Here is a 20,356-nt window from a genome sequence, read left to right as displayed (position 1 = left end):
GGATATTTTGGCGAGTTTGGGAATTTAACTATGACTAGGACATGCAATCCAAGGATCATTCGAACGTGTAAGTGCCTCACACGAATTACCCAATCTGTCTACGTTAAAATGGTTAGAAATGCGAGTAGAAATCTTCATGGCAGTAGTTTTGAAAGCAGGATCTTGTTGCCCAGCTCTGCGTTGAGACGTGACTCGTGTAGTGGGTAAATTAAGCATTGCTGTGGTGTTCAAGTGTGGAAACCAGCGTTTGCCTTTTACACTATCCGAATACCGTGGATTATTCTGTACAAAACTATAAGAACCCGGCGTTCAGTTGTTGCCGTAGACTGGATTTTGAGTATTGATCACATTTTGCGACTTTGTAAACACTTTGATGTCTGGTTTGCTGGAACCTGGTGGTTGGAAATGTGTTTTCACACAGTTCTCTTACAAGAGCGTAACCTGGAATGAAAGGTTGGGAATATATTACCGATTACATTTCCTCAAACGCTCGGTTGAATGGCAGCGTTAAAGTAACAAACGTATCGGTTTCGTTTACTTGATCCGGTTTGTATACTTTCCAAACACGTTGTAGAGTTCAACAAACTCGGGTCGTGGCTGACTGCGTTGTGTCAAAGCATTTAGAGTCCAGAGAAGAACAACAGCGAGCGGCATGGTGAGGGATTTTTCTGGTAGGGTTCGGTCAAAGTTACTGAGAACGGTAAGAAACTGACATCCCATTGGCGTTTTGGGCGATTCTCACGTAAATAAAGACCAGGGATGCGTTTCCCAACAGCGCTGTAAGCTTAAGTACATCGTAGACCAATTGAAACCAATAGAGCTACGATCAATTTAGGCTTATGATGCTTTTGGGAAACGCAGCCCAGGAACGCTGTGTGGAATGTTGTTGTGGCTTGTTTAAAAATAACCCAATTGGCAACCCAGCGCTGGGTAAATATTGGACAGAACACGTGCTGGGTTAAAGTAACCCAGCATGCTGGTTTACACATTTTAACCCAGCAGGCTGGGTTGTTGAGAAAACCCAAGATATAGCCATTTTTACCATTTGTGTGTTTGCATTTTTGTGGTTCTGGGTTATTCTTGCTGGGTTATTCTCATAATTTCCCTTATGCTTAACAAGACAATCATGGATTAATAAATAATGAAGAATACAGGTTATTTAGACTGCTAAAAAATATTTTTAATGCAATCTGACATTCACAAATGTGTCAAAATTTGTACCAATGACAAACGACATGCAATTTTCTTTTTCTTTTTTTGTTTCCAGCAAATGCAAAAATCACAGAAATACAGTAATACAGTTAAAATTAGTTCTGAATGACCCATGTCTAGCTGTTTAACTATTACATTTTGACATGTTTAACTATTTAAATACACAGTGAAATGACATTGACAATTAAATTTAAAAAAGACAGAGAATGCAAAATCATTTAAAGATGTCCTAAAATTTATATAAAGTAAGATTCCTAGGTAGATGTGCACTGCTTGGGGTAGTAAAGGTATAGTTCACCCAAAAATGAGAATTCTGTAATTTATTACTCACCCTCATGTCGTTACAAACCCGTAAGACCTTTGTTTATCTACAGAACACAAGTTAAGATAGTTTTGATGAAATCCGAGAGCTTTCAGACCAGGGTGAGTAATTAATGACAGAATTTTCATTTTTGCATTAACTATTGTCAAACACTTAGAAAGCTTTGAAGTGAAGATCTACAGCTGAGAGCAGTGTACTCTGCTATAGAGCCTGTCTATGGATGGACAATTTTAAGAAGGAATTGCAAATTATATTTTCAATTGCGTTTTCCACATGTGACAAATTGTGATATAATCCAAACACAATTGCAAATCTTGCATTACTGTTTGTGTTTTCATGAATGCACAGTGACTGCCAAATTTCAAATGGAAAAGCAAAGTCCATTTGCAACTGTATTTTCCATGTATTATGAGTAATGAGCCTGTCATATTGAAAAAAAATACAGCGGTAAAGCAGCTTTACAGTATTAAATAGGAAAATAGTGTGTAATAATGCAAAAGGACAACAGTAAACACTCCATTTTCAGTTAAAGTCAGTTCATCATTGATTCAGTGATTTATCGTCCAGCTGTGCAATCATGTCGATGATATTGCTGGATATTAAGTGTCCCCAACTAAGCAAGCCAGAGGTGACAGCGGCAAGGAACCAAAACTCCATCGGTGAAAGAATGGAGAAAAAACCTTGGGAGAAACCAGGCTCAGTCGGGGGATCAGTTCTCCTCTGACCAGACGAAACCAGCAGTTCAATTACAGGCTGCAGCAGAGTTTGATTGTGCAGAGGACTCATCTGGTTCCCGCTGTCTTGTTCCGATGGCCGTCTAGGAGACAAGGTCTTTGCTGGGGATCTGTCTCTGCAGCTCATCTAGTAGTCCTGGTCTCCGCTGACATTCAGGGCTGTAGAGGTCATCTCTAGGTGCTGATCCACCATCTGATCTGAATACAGACTGAATCCGGGTGGCTACGGTGACCTCGGAATAAGAATGAAACAGACTAATGTTAGCATAGATTCATCAGAAGAACAAGTACATCGGGTGTTATTAATTACCACGTCTGTTTTGTTTTTCACTGTGTCGCACATGTAACATGCCAAAACTCAAATGGAATCGCAATTACTTTAGCATCTGAATTTCCAATGCCTCACATGGAACCTGTGTTTTTAACCAAATATTAACCAAATGCTTTTCACCTGAGGAATAAAATATCGGGTAAGATGTATAGGCAAATAAGTGTAGACCTGCAATGTTGTTTTGCTGACGTGCATCAGAACGCAAACAGTGAGAGATTTGGGGTAAAAACTACAAAATATCTCCCAATACAAAACACACCCCATAGTATAGTCCCACCCCTGACACGGATTGACAGGTTTCCGTGTAAGGCATCTGAAATTCAAATGCTTTTCAACACATGTGGGAAAATGCAATTAAATATACAATTTGCAATTCCTTTTGAAAATTGTCCAGAATGTCCTTACCTGTCCACTGATTATGATCAATGTCTGATAGATCTGCTGGCATTTTCAAATCGTCATGACAAATGGATGGGGTTTTGTGGACTCTGCTCGGTTAAGGAATTCCATGTTTGTTCCAACCTATAAAATAAATTAAACAAAATACAGATTGTTTTAATAGCAATGATTCACCTATGAGTAGGTCTACAGAAGCTGAATATGCTATAGTGATTGGCTGAAAGGTGTGCTTTCAAAATGTGTAATCAATAGGATGTTCCAATCAGTATAATCACAGTTTTATATTAATATGCTGGCTATATCGAAAACAACACATGCACAGTCACTGGCACACAGATATGTGAGATCACACTGCATAGTCACACAGAAATTTCTATGACAAGTCACGCAGGCACTGGGTTACTCCGCAGCTTTTAAATAGTCCATATATAAACAGTTATAGGTGTAACGTTACCAAAGTGATTAAGGACAAGTCCAAAAACACGATCTGGAAAAATGGGTATATGATGAATTCGCTCTTTTATAAATTATGTACATTCTGAACACAAAGTTACAAAGTGCAGCTTTAACTATAGCACGAAACAAAATTATATGTGCGTTTAAGTTACGCAAGAGTTAGTTGATTTTCACAGACAAACAATTATGTATGTTAAATGTATAATAAACATGAACTTACCGTTAGACTTCTCGATAAGACTGCACTCAACGAGTTTTTCTCTCACAAATGTATCCATGTTCTCTTCTGACAAGAAAAAACAACATGTTGAATTATGACTTACCAAAAACCTTTATTTACGTATGTAAAAAGACTTTAAACCACACAAGCATCAAAAATCACCTCACTAACGCGGCTACGTCACTCGCTGTGCGTGCGCGCACTTTGAAATGTATCGAGGCCCTGAGACGTCGATTCTTTCCCGGGAATCACTTTGTCCGAGAATTGAAGAACCGGTTTATTTGAACCGGATCGTCGGTTCTTTTAGACCTGCGGTCCAGCGACATTGTACGTAATTTGTATGATTTACATGTCGATATGGACAACTGCAGGCATTTGTATGAGATCAGAAAGTTATATTCACTTATTTTAACTCATTTGACTCACTTAAATTTTAAATTCGCTTTTCAGTGTCAGAAACGACTCTTTCCTCTGTTTTCACAGATATTCACATATTTCAGCTTTACGTCACTGTCTGATACTTAATAAAACTGTATTAATCTGTCGTCTCAGAAACTTTAACACGATTATGCGAGTACACGTAGAATGGCCGTTTGAGGTAAACTGTTCGTCATTTAACATAATGTTGGCCTGTAGAAGTTTAACAGTATTGTTGCCGCAAAAAAAGTTATAATTCTGCCAATTTAAAATAATTATTAACGAAAACATTAAATAAACTTACCTTAAAACAGTTGAAACCAGTGGCTTTGCCCCGTTGTCCTTCCAAAATGACAGTTGGGGAGCGATTTAAACATCTTCAAGGCGCGTTAAATAACCCAGCGCTGGCCTGAAACAACCCAGCGTTGCAACCCAGCAGGTTTAACTCAACACCTGGTAAATTGAAACTACCCAAAAGTGTTTAAAAAATAATAAAATAACCCAACAAAATGACCCAACAGACTCAGCCCAGCATTTTGGGTTAAAAAATAACCCAGCCGTTTTTAGAGTGTAGGAACGCTCCGATTTGAAAATCGTCTCGGAACCATATGTTGTTAAAGGGGCTTTTTTAAAACTACCCCTCCTGTTTCTCCACCCAGATGCACCCTAATCTGAGAGGACCACATGTTGCTTTGGTAAAAATCGATTGGCTCTAATAGATTTATAAATTATTAGTAACGGTGTGTTGCGTTAAAAGGGCGTTAACAGCAGAACTGGTTATGGAAGCTGTTGTTGCGGCGCATCTGAAGGTTCTGTCTGTCCGTGGGTGTGTATAAGCGCCTACATAAGCTATTCATTTTCTTGGTCTTCATTAGATCTGCATTTATGTGATCCTGTAAGGGGCTTGAACCCCATTTGCAAGAAGTTGACAGACATGACCGCATCATTTGCTCCTACATGACCACTGAGCTCGCGCAGGCTTTTTAATGAACACTGACTGGCGGGGTTTTGGTTACTGGTGTCTCTAAAAGGGTTTAAGAAATAGATAGTAAAACGATTGGTCTCGACATCTCAGACGACTATTCATGGTCCTGTCTTCTCTATTGCTATCACGACGTGACGGTTAAGAGCGTGACGGACATTCAGATGTTTCCTCAGGGACTCCCAAAACAACCTAACGGGGGTAATCTCCTATGAAATAATTAATAATAATAATAATAATAATAATAATAATAATAATAAAAAGCACTTCAGGCCCCGTAGGTCAGCGAGTTAAAGCCATCTCCCTCGTTTGGACGTGTATTATGAATATGATTCATATCTGTGTAACGTTAACCAAACCACTTAACGGTCATGTTGCGGTTGAGTGACTTTATTACCTCATTATTAGATTCCTGCATTCTTAATGTTGTACGTGTGTCAAATAATTTCGATTTGTCAAATGCTAAATAAGGACTTTTAAACGTGTTATCAGGTTGAAACCCTCGTCTGTAAGCATTTCCTATTAAAATTAGCTAGAGTTCGAGGTCTCTCAGACCCGTCACAGTCTAGAATACGAAACTGATGTAGTGTCGAGCAAACTTTACCTCAGAATTGAGACCTGTGACCTTGCGAAGTGTGTTTTTACCGTGAAAAATCCTTTATAGAGATTCGCGCCGGGAGCATTTGTGATGTGTGGAGTTTGGAATGTGAACTGGCCCGCGTGCTGCTGTAGAGCAACAGATGTGCGCATGCGCGAAGGCTTCCCCCTCCTCACTGGCGCGACTGGTTTTACTCGGACCCAAAGCACAACTAACGACCAAGATTAGCTCCTTTACCAAAATAGTTTATCTCAGCAAGACAAAAATGATTGGAAATAAATTGCACGAGCGGGAAAAATAATTACGGAGCGAAGGATACAAGCGCTGCAGTAAATTGGGCACAAAGGGAAAGAATTAGGCTATTGTTTTTGTTATAGATTATTATGAGTGGAGATGTGAAATGAATTTGGCCAAATTAAAGATTAATGAACGTGTGGGGGAAAGAGAGAGAGAAGATCTTCTTGGCAGACTTGCTGCTAAGCATTAAAATTTACTGTACTGTGGTGTTATCAAATGGTAATAGATTTGATTTCATGGTATGGTAGGTTCTTGCCAAAAACCCGTGGTGGTAGCATGACATATTTGGTACTTGTTAGTGATAGTGTTCAGCTATGAGAGTGTTGTCTTTGTGTATTTTGTGCTCCTCTTGTGTTGTCAACATTCCCAGGCTGCAGTAAGAGAGCTCATAATTGTGGCATTCTGTGGCCCATAGCTCACCCTCTGTTTGACTTCTATTTATAATCTCTCTCTGCGTCCTCTGCCATTCTGTCTCTGCCTCTCAGTCTGTACTGGGTCAACGCTTGTGTGCTGCTTTGTCAGTCCATAACTCATGGGTTTCAGGACCTACACCTTGACTGAAAGAAGTCTTTAGGGCTTCTTATGATCTTAAGGTCTCTTTGTGCTCTATTATAAGTTGTGTTAGTGAGTTATGAAAATATTGTCTCTGTTCAGAGGATGTGACTCCAGAGATGTATGATGGCTCTCAAGCAAATCAAAGTAAATTTTAGTTAGACAGATTAACAACCAGCTAGTGAAGTCAACTAGTTCATGTAGTTTATTTTCTTATTTTAGTGTTGATGTTTTTCTAGCTGTGTTTAACTACCATGTTGTGATTTAGCTGTAAACGTTGTAAAACCAACCCAGGAAAGTGGGAATACAGGACTACTTCTTTGAAAATTGCTTTTTACATTCATGTATAGCCAAATTTATACTTCTGCGTTTATACTATATGTGTACTGCACGTCGACGCGGACAGCGACGCAGAAGAGGCTACGCCGTAGGTCCGGTGCAGAAGTATAAATCAGCCTTAACTCATGTTTGTTTTAATTTTTCTCATTTATATCACAATCTTTTGCTCTCTCACTCTCTCTTTTAAACACACACACACACACACACACAAACACACACTCATTTCCTTACTTGTCCTAAGGCCAGTGGTGATATTAAAAAGCATTTAAAAGGCCTGGCTGTTACTGTGTTTGTTAAAAAGCAAACAGCAAGAGGTCTTCTTCACACAAAGACACTGTTAACTCTGTCCAACCTTCAGGCCGTGACTGCACAGTTTGATAGACTGATAAATTGTACAATATTTGCCCATTTTGAGATCATCAACATTGGCTGATAACTTTACCCACTAGACTTGTTGATGGATAATGGCCAATTTTGGGTTTCAGATTTTTTTAGTCAATTTTGAGTCAATTTCTGCATGAATGTTTACATCCCAATTGCAATGATTTGTATTTGTGACCTACATCCCATACATATGTCCCTTTATTTGACTTTGTCCGCCTCATACTCTAGTTATCAACCCATATTGGTCGGCTATAGTCAACAAACCATACTAGATTGATATCATGCTTTAGAATGCAGACAAATGTTTCACAAACTTCAGTCAAGACTCTCAATGAGACAGCAGTCGTAACAAACATGTATTTTGACCTTTGCGGTTTAGCGTTTGGTCTGTTTTTGTAAATTACTCATACCTTTTGAATTCTGTTGATATGTGGCCTTTGCTTTGATGTGCATTTCCTGTACTTTTTAAAGTGCTTTGAATCGAAAATGTCACAGTGCTGAAGTTTGGTAGTCAAGACAAAATCCGATCCAGAACAAGAAAAGCAAGCATTTCAAAGTTTCTTTAGTTTGAAAATTTTATCACCTTCAGTAAAACTCAGCAACGGAAACTAGCTTTCAGTGGGATGTGGTTTTTCTTTGGATGGCATGTGAACACTTTGAGTTGGCAGCTATACATTATTAATATCCAGCTTTTTCCAGTTTTATTTTCATCTGCTACACTTTTAACTTCTTCAAAGGGCCTCCATTCTCTCTCTCTCTCTCTCTCTCTCTCTCTCTCTCTCTCTCTCTCTTTTCCCTGTGCGACATCTGTTATTTAGGATGAGTTGTTTCTCAGGAATGGCCGACAATTGCTGTGGTTACACCCTACAAGCAAACCATTTTCCTGATTATACTTGAATGCATATAGATGTGAACACATCCATTGCTTAATACAGAAGCTTGTTGCCTTTTGCACATTTAAAGACTCACAGTTTTGTTTGTAATGTTGTCGACTTAATGTTGCACAGTTTACACAGCTAATCGTAGAGTAGGTGCGTCTGTGCTGAGATCATCCTCCTGTAATTCAGTTCTTGCACAATCTCATGCTATTTGAGAGCTGATACTTAACTATTTCGGCAGACAATGTGGAGGAAGGATATGCAGTTGGTTTGTACAAAACAAGTAAAAAAATTACAATTGAGGCGGTGGTTGGAGAGATGTGGGAAGCAGCTCGCTGCCACTTTGGCTTGTTTTTTTGTTTGTTTGTATTTTAGCTCCTGCTTCCCACTGCTTCACCCTCTTCTCCGGATCTGTTTTGCAATTTCATTGGCTGATTGCTGGTATTTTGCTTGTTGTTGATAGTGTGCACATCTGTAGCATCTGCGATCCCTGGCACATGCAATGAGCTGGCTGCAATTTGGGGTTTTTGTTGCAAACTTAAAGCTAAACTGTGTGACTTCTTCACCACTAAACAGAATCGTGAAATAACGACTTTTAAACCGATAGTCTCACCTCAAACTCACGTCATTGGTTGAGTCAGACTGAATGGGCGTCTCAAACATAGGATGGCGCCACAGTGATTATGCTTTTTCAATTAAAACATATCACATGGTTTACTTTAAATTGTCTCTGTATATTAAGCTGGAATTAAAGTACTGAACATTTCTCACACTTCAGCTTCAAAACACAAAAGGACCTTTGTTGTATGGCATTGGCTAGACTTTACAGCTTTGTGTGAAGGACATGCATGTTGGCTTAAACTAGTCCTTTATGTTGTCAATTGTGTCAACAGCACAAATGACATGAGTTCGTCCTGTCAGAGAATGAAAAGCGAGCAGAATCTGAAATAATGAACGAATCTTCATGCTGTGATTTTGAGCCGTGCTTGTATTGTACTGGAGTTTACTGCTGTGGGAGTGCATTTAGATTGTGATTCAGATAGGAAATGGTCATGCATCCATATGGCTGATGCTACATGGTTTCTCTCTCTTTGTCAACTTGACTTCTCTCATCACTCCCACTCGCTCTGCTTTTTCTCCCCTTTCCTCTGGTTGTTTTCTTCTGCCCTCCTCGCATTGCTCATCTTCTGTGCGTGTGTGTGTGTGTCAGTGTTTGGATTTGTTTCTGGTAAATGGACGTGGTCCAGCCCCGAACTGTGATTTGTTTTTCCTTTAAATACAGTCAGTGGCTAAAGCAGCAATCAGGAGGACTGGCCTCTCCAAGACTTTTTCTTTTTTGCTCAGTGTTTTCTGATTGTTTTTACAGTGCAGTGCTTTGATTTTTCAAGAGAACAATTTTGTTGACTGCAGTTGTGAATTGTGAGGTGAATTTCAATCTGTGACTGATCAGTAATTCTCAACTAATGTGTTATGACCCAAATATGGCTTGTAGGTGTGGATGGCATGAAACAATTCCTATTCAGCCTATTTCATGTTTAACGGTTTTATGTATATCACGTACTCTTGGATTTAATCTTTTTGTCAGCTCGTTTTCTTTCAGTTAGCAAAGGTTTTGTATTTTCCTTTTGGAACTGATTTGAGCTTAAGCTAATTGATTTGAGCTTATGCACCTCAGTTTTTGAGTAAAAAAAAAAAGCATTATTTTTGGATAATTTTGGCAATATGCACTGAAAAACTGAGATGCATAAGCTCAGATCATTGAGGCCTACAGTCAGTGAGTTCCAGAAAGAAATACAAAACCTGTGCTAACTGAAAGAAAACAAATTGATGAAAATGATTTTTATTTAGCATAATGAGAGATTTACATGCAATTGTTGGTAGGCTGGTTATTTTTGACCTGAAACACCAACAAGGCGGGGGAAAAATGTTTTGGGAAGTTGTTATATTTTGTGTGAGCGAAGTCAATAAGTTTTAGTCCAATGCAGTTACATCATCTAGCATTTTGGGAAAAAACACAATCCTCTCTGGGTCAAAATCATCAGAAAACATGAATGTTAAAGATGCTTTTGATGTTCGATGTATAATCAGGATCCTGAAGCAGAACCAGTTGAAATCCGCTGCGCTACAAACACCTTCAGAATCACAATCGCAGCTCTGTTCTCCCTTGTGATTTCACACAGAATTGCATTCTCTGCGTGTTGCACACACACACATGCATTCGCTCAAACACACATTTGTCTTCCCTCAGTATTGTGTGCTGTTCTCCTCCTGCAGTTTTAACCGCACAGCCGTTTAAATAATTCAGCATCTTAAGCTCAGCTTGTAAATAATGCGAGCCCACATATTGCACTGCAGCGAACTCTGTTTAATTTAATACAACTCAGTGCATTCATAATTTCAAAAAGGCTCTTTAATGCAATTGTTTCAATTATAAATGACACATGTACACACACTGCAACACGTAGTTTTAATTATAATGTGCTCTAGCGAGAACTAATGAGATTTATTTCCTTCAGTGAGTTATGGCGTTGTTCAAACAGTTTTCTTCCCATGAGCCAATGCGTCCGTGCTCTCTGCTCTGTGTTTGTCTTGTTTGATTGCACTAAGTGGTTGTATATCTAGTGCTGTTTTATTAAAGGGTTGCACTATATTCAAATTCCCTTTTTGTTTTTTTTCTGCAATTAATTCAGTCCCAACCGCTCTGCAATATTTCACCCACAAATGTAAACTCTGTCATCGTTTAGTCATTCCCCATTCTGTTTTCTTTTTCTGAGTAACACAATAGGAGATTTTCGGCAGAATGTCTGAGCTTCTTTTATTCATGCAAGAAAAGATTTTTGCGCCTAAAACCTGAACTTGCATAAAATGTTAACACTGTTCCAGTACTGCTGCCTTGCAAGCACGTTACAGCGAGAGCTGAAAGCAGCACTGAGGATTATATGCATGCAAATGAGCGCATTAATGCTGTTTTCATTGTGTCTGTAGATTTCAGTAGCGCTGTGTGTTTGTATGTGAGCTACTGTCTCCTCATTAATTATTAGTTAGCTCTGTTTTACAATCTAGTGAGCTGTCTACTGCCTACATAGTCAGCTACCTTTTAAAAATACATCTGAGATGAAAAAAAATCATAAGTGACTGATTTGTAACGCTTTATATTGGCAACAATTCATAGAAATGAAATTCCTCTTGAGAAATGCATGCTGGAGAGACTCGATTCACTGGTTCTAAGAATATACATTTTACATTTAGATTTACATTTATGCTTTTAGCAGTTGCTTTTATTCAAAGCAACTTGCACAAAAAGGAAACCAATCTTCAAATCGTCAAATCAATCTATACAAATTTGTCCAACCATGTTTTTTGTGGGGACAAAACCCATTAGAAGCATGTTGCTAACCAAATGATGCAGTTCTCTAGCTAGTATAAAAATACATCGCACACATATTGGGTAAAATTGACTATATTATTGGTATTGAATGACTTGTATGATAACTTCTCCCATTTTGTCCACCATTATGGATGTTTGTTTTTTCACCACTGATCTCAGCACAGTGTTTTCAAAGATTGCCTTCGTGAAGCATGCATGTGTTTCTGGCATGAAATATAGGATCTTATTAGAAGGCGGCATAAATATTCTGCATACCTTCATGGCATATGGTAGACTTATAAAGCTTTTAAATGCTGCCTCGAGAGGGTTTTGGAGCAGGGCGTGTGTGTGTGTGTGTGTCTGCGATGGCCAAAAGCTCTCTTAGATTACAGAATGACTTTTCCTTCTAATCCTTCAATCAGCGTATCTGATATCAGAGAGGCTGTTGTGTGCGTTGATAGTGTAATCTGTGAATTCTGTACTGTGTTAATGTTGTCATTTCACACTTCACTGCACCTTTTAAGGAGCCTGTTTTCACATTACTAACATTCCAGCAGCGTGAGATGAAGAAACAGGCATTTGCGTGTTTTTGACCAAAGTCTGACTCTTTTATCACGCCATATTACTTCAATTTCAGATCATGGTTATGGTATATATATAAGATATGGTTATATTAGCTGGAAATTCGACCACAAAATGTTTTACATATTAAACAACCATGGAATAGTGCCTACATTTGGATAATTGAATAATTGTCTGCTTTATAAATGAAAGGCTGTGTATCTCATTTAATTATATTCCTTTTTTTTTCTTTTTTAACTTTGTAGACACAATCCAGCAGATAAGGTTAAGAAAATGAATACGCAAAATAGTTTTCTATGGCATCGCTGCGAAAACCACTTGGGAACCTATATTTTTTTTAAAAAGTGTAGACTATATTTTTTTACTTGGTATTGGATTTTGACCTTTTTTTGCCCAATATTGGTCAAAGTTTTAGAACAGTAATATTTTTGAAATAGTCACTTCTGTTCACCAAGTCTCCATTTATTTTATTCAAAATACAGCAAAAACATTGTGCAATATTTTTTACAATTTAAAATAGCTGTTTTATGTGAATATATTGTAAATCGTAATTTATTTCTGTAACGCAAACCTGGATTTTCAGCATCATTACTCCAGTCTTCAGTGTCACATGATCTTCAGAAATCATTCTAATATGCTGATTTGCTGCTCAAGAAACATTTCTGATTATTATCAGTGTTACACAGATTATCAGTTATCAGTGATTCATTTTTTTTAAAAGATCCTTCGATGAATAGAAAGTTCAAAAGCAAACAGCATTTAGCTGAAATGTTAAACTTTTGTAACATTATAAATCTTTGCTGTCACTTTCGATCAACTTATTGCATCTTTGCTGAATAAAATATTCATTTCTTTAATTTTAAAGATCGAAAATTCCTACTGACCTCAGATTGTGAACAACAGTGTATTGTTACAAAAGATTTCTATTTCAGATAAATGCTGCTCTTTTGAACTTTCTATTCATCAAAGAATCCTGAAAAAAAAAAAAACTTGTATGCAACTGTTTTCAACATTGATAATAATCAGAAATGTTTCTTGAGCAGCAAATCATCATATTATAATGATTTCTGAAGATCATGACACTGAAGACTGGAGTAATGATGCTGAAAATACAGCAAAATTACAGTTTAACAAATTTTCACTTTAAATTGTAATAATATTGTACATTTTAACAGTATGAGTATTTCACAATATTACTGTTAATGCTCTGTTTTGGATCAAACAAATGCAGCTTTGGTGAGCAGAAGAGACTTCTTCACAAACACTGGTCAAAAAACCCCAAAACACTTTTGACCAGTAGTTTAAACCATAGTGTAAACTGTACAGCAGACTCTGCAGGTTCACACATATCTACCATCATAGTGTGTTTCCATGGCGCTGCTCAGTGATGTGTGTAACAGTGGAGTGTACCACACGAACATGCCGCCCCTGACCCCTTTAACAGCTCTGCATTCATCCGTCTCTCTGCTGCTCATTCTCTCGCTCTCACTCTTTGTCTTCACTGCTTTTGTGTTGGTCAGAGGTCCGGAGAGTCTCTGGTGCATTGTCTGCAGAAGGGGGAATGTTTATCCCATGCGAGCGGCTGATGCAAATGAACGCAGAGGCCAAACTGCAACAACGGTGTTAATTTGAGCTTAACCCGTTGAGCTGTGTGAGAGGCTGTTCATCTTGTCAAAGAAGGTCATGGAGATTTGTTGGTTATTGTGGTTTTTGTAAGAAGTGGGATGTTGGTGGACAGTGACTCATCGTGTTTGTTGAGATGCAGATCTTTTTTTAGATGCACAGTTTTAATATTTAATTGTCATAATTAAGCGTTTGTGCAGTTGTTGCATATAATATATTTAAATTAAAGTATTGCATTTAAATGCAAGTTATGCTACAAATAAATATTTAAAAGAAAAAAAAATTAAGAAACCCTTTTTCTCCTTTAGAGACCTGGTTCACGACGGTACTGGTGTCATAAAGTGGGTGTTGTAGAAATAGATGATTACAGCAGAGTTTGATTGGTCACAGTTGTGTTGTATTGTGTGCTCTCCAATTCTTTTATTCCCAGTCATTGATGAGTAATCAGATTTCATTCATACACGTAAAGAGTGTGTGATTGGATGAATGAGTGATGCAGGAAGCTTTCCACCCTGTTGTTTTCTCTCGCTGGTCCTCGAGCGTTTCTCACGGCCGGGGAATGTGGTGCATCTGGTTGGATGATCTGATCTGGGATTGTCCCAGTTTACAACGGTGCATATTTCTCTGGCTGTGGCCTGCTCGCTCCCTCCTGTGCCGTTCAGCTCTCATCGGACGGGTTTCTGGCTGGCGTTTGGCCGGCGTGCAGGAGATTGTCCCGGGCCGCTTGGCTCGGTGAGTGGAGGAACGGGTCGTGCCAGCCAGACGCAAACAAAGAATCAGACCAGATCTGTCTGTCATTGGCGGCTGCTCTACAAACACACAAACACACACCCGCAGAAACACGAGCCGTGTGGAGAGCTGGGAAACTCGTCGAGCTGCTGTTCTGGTCAACACTCTGCTGGGTGTTTACACAGAGTGAGACGAGCTTATTATTGATTGATTAAACTGACTTGTCTGCAGTTTTGTAGTAGTCAGACAGAATAATGTTTGGCTATAGTGTTTAAAGATGATGTGCGTGTTTCTGGTTGTCGGTACTGAAGAGAGAAACACTGTGACTGATGTTTTATTTTTTAAAACAATTGATCTGTTTTGTTTTTAGCGGTACACGTCAACTTCTGATTCAACCAATGGCATAAGTTTGGGGCGGGACTACCACCTGTTTCTTGACCAATTGGAAATTTTCAGAAAAAAACATCGATGTTTTTTGCAGTTGTGTCTACTTCACCTTTAGAAGGACACTTTGAAAACAAAATGGGAGTTTTGTGGCCTCCAATCCACTGTATTTAGGTGTAATAATTTATTTTATGTCTTGCATTATATTTTAATTTACGCCTTGGACATGCTTTTATCCAAAGCTTATATGTGACCCTGGACCACAACCAGTTATAAGCGTTGATTTTTCAAAACTGAGACTTATACATCATTTGAAACCTGGATTTGTGCTCCATGGTCATATATTGCATTTAAAACGACTTGATTTTAATCAAGTTTATGCATTGTGTTAGATTCAAATCCATAGCGGCCGCTATTTTCTACTGTTTTTACTGTTGAAAAAAAAAAAACTACTTTTTAAATAAATAGCTTCTACTGAAGCATTTATACACTGTCCTTCAGAAGTTTGTAAGATTTAAAAAAAAAAGTCTCTCTTGTCTACTCACAAAGGCTTATTTTATAATAAAGGTAAAATAAAATAGTGAAATATTATTACAATTTAAAACAGCTGTTGTCTGTGTGAATGTGTTGAAATGTAATTTATTTCTGTGATGTGCAGCTGTATTTTCAGCATCATTACTCCAGTCTTCAGTGTCACATGATCTTCAGAAATCATTCTAATATGATGAGTTTGCTGCTCAAGAAACATTTCTGATTATTACAATATTGAAAACCATTGTTGCTGGCAAATATTTTTGCGTGGAAACTGTGATGCATTTTACTTTTCAGGATTCTTTGATGAATGGAAAGTTCAAAAGAACAGCCTTTTTATTTGGAAAGATTTACTTGCCTTTTATAAACATCTAATGCATGTTTTTACTGCTACAAATTTTAATGACCCTTTTTTATTCGTACCTAGCCTCTTCATCCCCCTTAATAAAAAGTCGTCAATTTCTTTACTGATCCCAAATTTTTGCATGGTAAGGTACAGGTTTAAAGGTTGCAATCGTTCTTTTTTGCATTTCAGGACGTATTTTCGACTTTACTCATCTTGACCATTTCAGTGGATTTAAGGAGGTTATAGGTTAACATTGAGATTTTAATATTTGGATAATCAAGTAAAAATAAGATGCTTCAGTCCAGTAAAAATCAGTAAAGATTTGACAGCAGAAAGACACGTGAAGACAACCACGCTGAAAGTGAACGTTTGTACAGTTATACTAAAATAACTTTTACTTGATAAAAAAAAGTCTAAACATCAGTCACATGACAGAAGGAATAGATTGTGTGACAGGTTTATCAGCAATGTTGTGCTTTGCATATCAAATATGACATAGTAGGCTTTAGGGTTAGTAACTTTTTGCATGGGGCACGGTTACACTGCTGCTCATCTCTGTTTCCTCAGATTGTGCGAGTGCAGTTTCTTTGTATTAGTTGCATGAGTTTTTATGATCGCAGGGTGCAGCCAATCACACCACAGCTGGCTTGATTTCACCGCTGGAGGTTTCGCTGAGAAATCAGCGTCTTGATTGCGCCGGTGTCAGACAGATGATTGCAGGAGCACACCGAGAGCATCCTGTGCACACGCATCACGCCGGGACGCTTTCTGTCTGTCTGTGCTTATGGAAAAATAAGATGCTACACACTACAGCATAAATGCGTCTGATTGTTTTTTCCTCCTCTCACATCATTCAATCTAAATCTTTAAAAAAAAAAAATCAGAAATGTCTTTGTGTGCAATCAAAAGTGGTGTGGGTGGAGAATTGTGTTAACCAAAAAATACTATATGCATGATCCAATCATAAAATCTGATGGATGAACTCAACAGCTGGCTCTGTATTCCCGCTGAAAATACATCCACATTATGGAGGTTAAAATGAGTTGAATGTCCATTTTGTGTTGTGTTTTTTTGATCAGATTTGAGGTGAGTCTGTTTTCTTAGCACTAGAGCATTTATTGATTGTCATCGTAGTAAGATCGGATTTGATGTGTGTGATAGGACAAAATACAGTGTGTTTAAATGCTAATTAAGACTATTATTGAACTGAAGAGGTTACTGGCTGTGTATGAAATGGTGCTAGCTTACTACATACTGCACATTCTGTATTTCTATACAACCTAAATCATTGTGTTGCTTCCAGTTATCATCTTGGAAAATGTATTTAATCTTTTAAACTCTGCATTGTGATCAAATAAATGAGCAAGAAGAAGATTTTTGGTGATTGCTTTTATGGTTTTATCACAACTAGAAATGGAAGCACATTGCTTGTTAAAAGTTGGTTTTTCAAAGAAGTCTCTTTGCTCACCCAAAGTTGCATTTATTTAATCAAAAATACAGTTGTAAAAGCAGTAATATTGTAACATATTATTACAGTTTAAAATGGCTGTTTTCTATGTGGATATCTGTTAAACTGTAATTTATTCCTGTGATGGAAAGCTGTATTTTCAGCATCATTACTCAGTCTTCAAGTGGTGCACATGATCTTCAGAAATCATTCTAATATGATGATTTGCTGCTCAAGAAAACATTTCTGATTATTATCAATGTTGAACAACAGTTGTGCTGACTAAATAATTGTGTGGAAACCGTGATGCATTTTTATTTTTCGGAACCCTTTGATGAACAGGAAAGTTCAAAAGAGCAGCATTTATTTGAAATAGAAATCTTTTGTAGCATTATACATGTCTTTACTGTCACCTTTGATCAATTTAGTGTTTCCTTGAATAATAAAACTATTAATTTCATTCAAGATTAACAGTAACACCCTGATTTGAGGTTTCATTGTTTTTGCGCCAGAAAAATACAGCTCGTATCAAATTATAAAGTAGTATCTTCCTGGACTAGTTGTATAGTTTGATAAAAAAAAAAAAAAAAAAAATTATATATATAATGTGGTGTTGCCTGAAATTGCTTCAATGTATTTTTAGTGACTTTTTGTTACAGTTTATGCATAGTTTACCAATTAAATTTTTAATGTAAGTTGATTGTAGTTTAAATTGAGTGACCTGTGGTTTAAAAAACTACAGTTTTTAAAGTAGCAAACACGCAAAATCCTTATTTTTTGTATCTAAGATCGTCAGTAGTATCCCCCAGCCCTGTGTGTTTACACATGTAACCTGTATCTGATGTAAATCTTGAGCGTTTAAGAGGTTAAAACCACACACTGATGTCATGCATGCAAATAAAAAGCGCTCCGACTCTCAAGGTGAGAGTGTTTTAGCGGTGAAGAAGAGGAGCTGGTCTGTCTGGGTGAGTCAATGTTTGGAGGATTCTCCGCTGCTTGGTTTATCACAGATGCTACTTTTGTCTCTCTGAGCTGCAAGTTGAAGTTTGGATCTGCGGGATACAAACACTCACGCCACTATTGTACACTACACTATATGCATTGTGTTCTAATCTAAGTGTTAAAGTTCAGTGTTTGTGCATCGTCCAGCACATTTGCGTTCCAAAAAAATGAAATTTCTATTATTTACTCACCGTCAAGATGCACAACACAAAACACAAAAGATGATGTTTTGAAGAATGTTGGTAAACAAAACTGGCCCCCATTGACTTCCATAGTATTTTATTTTTCTCCATACTGTGGAAGTCAATGGCTACTGTCAACTTGTTTGCGTTACAAACATTCTTTAAAATATCTTCATTTATGTTCAACAGAAGAAAGACTGTTCTTCAAGCGAACGGCAGCTGTGTGAATTCAGGTGTGTTCATAATAACAGCAATTTAATATCCTTAAACTTCTCAAGCTTCATTTTCCTCTGTTAAAGTTTTAAGCGTCCCTAAATGTGTGACATCATCACCTTTCCCTGAAGTTGCAGTCAGCACCTGTTTTTTCTACAGAACACACTCCGCCGTCTCTCTCTCTTGCTTTCTGTGTGCAGTGGCACAAATCTGCAATTCAATTTGCAACAGTTTTTAATTTGTGTTTAAGATGCAAATGTAGCCTTTCTGATAATGAGAATGCTAAACAGAGAGGAGGGAGTCCAGAACGCTCACACACGCATTCATTAGCTCACAGTAATCGTGTCAACACACACACACACACACCCACTCATGCACGAATCCACAGCAAATGAGACGCAGGACAGGATAGAATTATCTGTCTGTAAAGGTCACAAAACGAGAGTTGAGACAGCAAGAAAACAAATCGGATGGAAAATTTCACTCTTCGACTGTTTTAAAGTCCTCTAATGCTGAGAGGCAGACAGAAACCCAACCAAGAGAGACACGGGAGAGAAAAAAAAACATATATATATGTATATATATATATATATGTGTGTGTGTATAGGATATATTTTTACATTTTTATCACGCCATTTAATCATATTAAACTAATTATTTTTGACTTCATTGTTGCAATTCAGATAATAATAAAATGTATTAAATACAATATAAATAAATTATTAAAAGTATAAAAAGTTTTTAATTTAACTTGTTTTTTTTAGTTTAAGTGTGTGCTTAAAATACAAACACAAAGTCATTTAATTGCATTAAATTTGGAATCGCACAATTATTTATGATGTTTTTATAAGGCTTTGTAAGCTAAATAATATTGCTATTGTTATTCTTTTTGGTAGTTATATAATATTAATAGTATAATTAAAATGCTGAAAGTCTCTCATCTATGAAATGTGATTATATTAACAAAATATATTAAATAAAATCTAAATAAAAGATGAAAAATATCAAGTTATTAAAGTTTTGTTTTCCAATTTCCAGTGTAGGCTTAAAACACATACACATTGCATTATCTTTTAAATCTTCTAATGCCGCATTAAAGATGGAATCACATGATTATTTATGACTTCTAAGCTTTTGTAAGATAATATTGCAGTAAAAGTGTAAAATAGAGCACTATGCATTGTTCTTTTTTATAGTTAGTTGTATTTATAGTATAGAGTTAAATTTCCTTGTTTAGTAGTTCAGTCATTGCACAAGCACTCCAGACTCTCCAGAGGTTTCACCTCTGTCTACATGCATCTGATTTCATGTAATGCACTACTGCACTGGAAAACACAATCCATCCGTTTCTAAAATTCACTTAATTTGCTCATTTGCATAACACCATGTGATTGGAACTGAAAGTGCATCATAATCACTCATCACAAAACATGGCAATGGATATGATGTAATAATGCCGATAGAGACGGGTGAGTGAATGCAGCATTTAGCCCTGTTTTACTAGTTCATCATTCAATCCTTCTGTGTGTCATTGCATATGCATGCATGCAAATGTTATGCACATCATGCTGTGATTGTGAGATTGACTGCTCAGATGTTTCAGTTCTCTCAGATCACACATCTGCTGTTGTGTAATGTGACGAAGCCGTTTGATTTGAAGAACTTGCAACAATGTTACCTAGTGTTTTATCTCTTCGGCTGTGTGCATGCTGTACTGCGTCTTACAAAAAGTAGGAAACAGGAAAGAGAGAAGGGACAGACACGAGACCGTTCACACGTTGCTGCTTCACTCGGTTCCTCTCGTTTCCTCTGGAATGTTAACAGGCTGA

At 37.4% G+C, this 20,356-nt stretch overlaps 1 protein-coding gene and 1 long non-coding RNA gene across 5 annotated transcripts in view; both read right to left on the bottom strand.

The window, feature by feature from the left end:
* LOC109056731 (E3 ubiquitin-protein ligase TRIM39-like) overlaps positions 1-20,356 on the bottom strand; it is an 820,810-nt gene that overhangs the window by 504,764 nt on the left and 295,690 nt on the right. The window lies entirely within an intron of this gene.
* LOC109109728 lies at positions 2,440-4,664 on the bottom strand. The gene is made up of 3 exons (XR_006154976.1): positions 3,675-4,664; positions 3,005-3,121; positions 2,440-2,501 (listed from the first exon to the last, which is right to left on the bottom strand). It is a non-coding gene; the product is annotated as an uncharacterized LOC109109728 (long non-coding RNA).

The sequence above is a fragment of the Cyprinus carpio genome, chromosome B6 (genome assembly GCF_018340385.1).
Source record: "Cyprinus carpio isolate SPL01 chromosome B6, ASM1834038v1, whole genome shotgun sequence".
In the NCBI taxonomy this organism is placed as follows: domain Eukaryota; kingdom Metazoa; phylum Chordata; class Actinopteri; order Cypriniformes; family Cyprinidae; genus Cyprinus; species Cyprinus carpio.
Note: the sequence above shows the minus strand (reverse complement) of the source record. Positions and strands in the feature narration are given on the sequence as shown.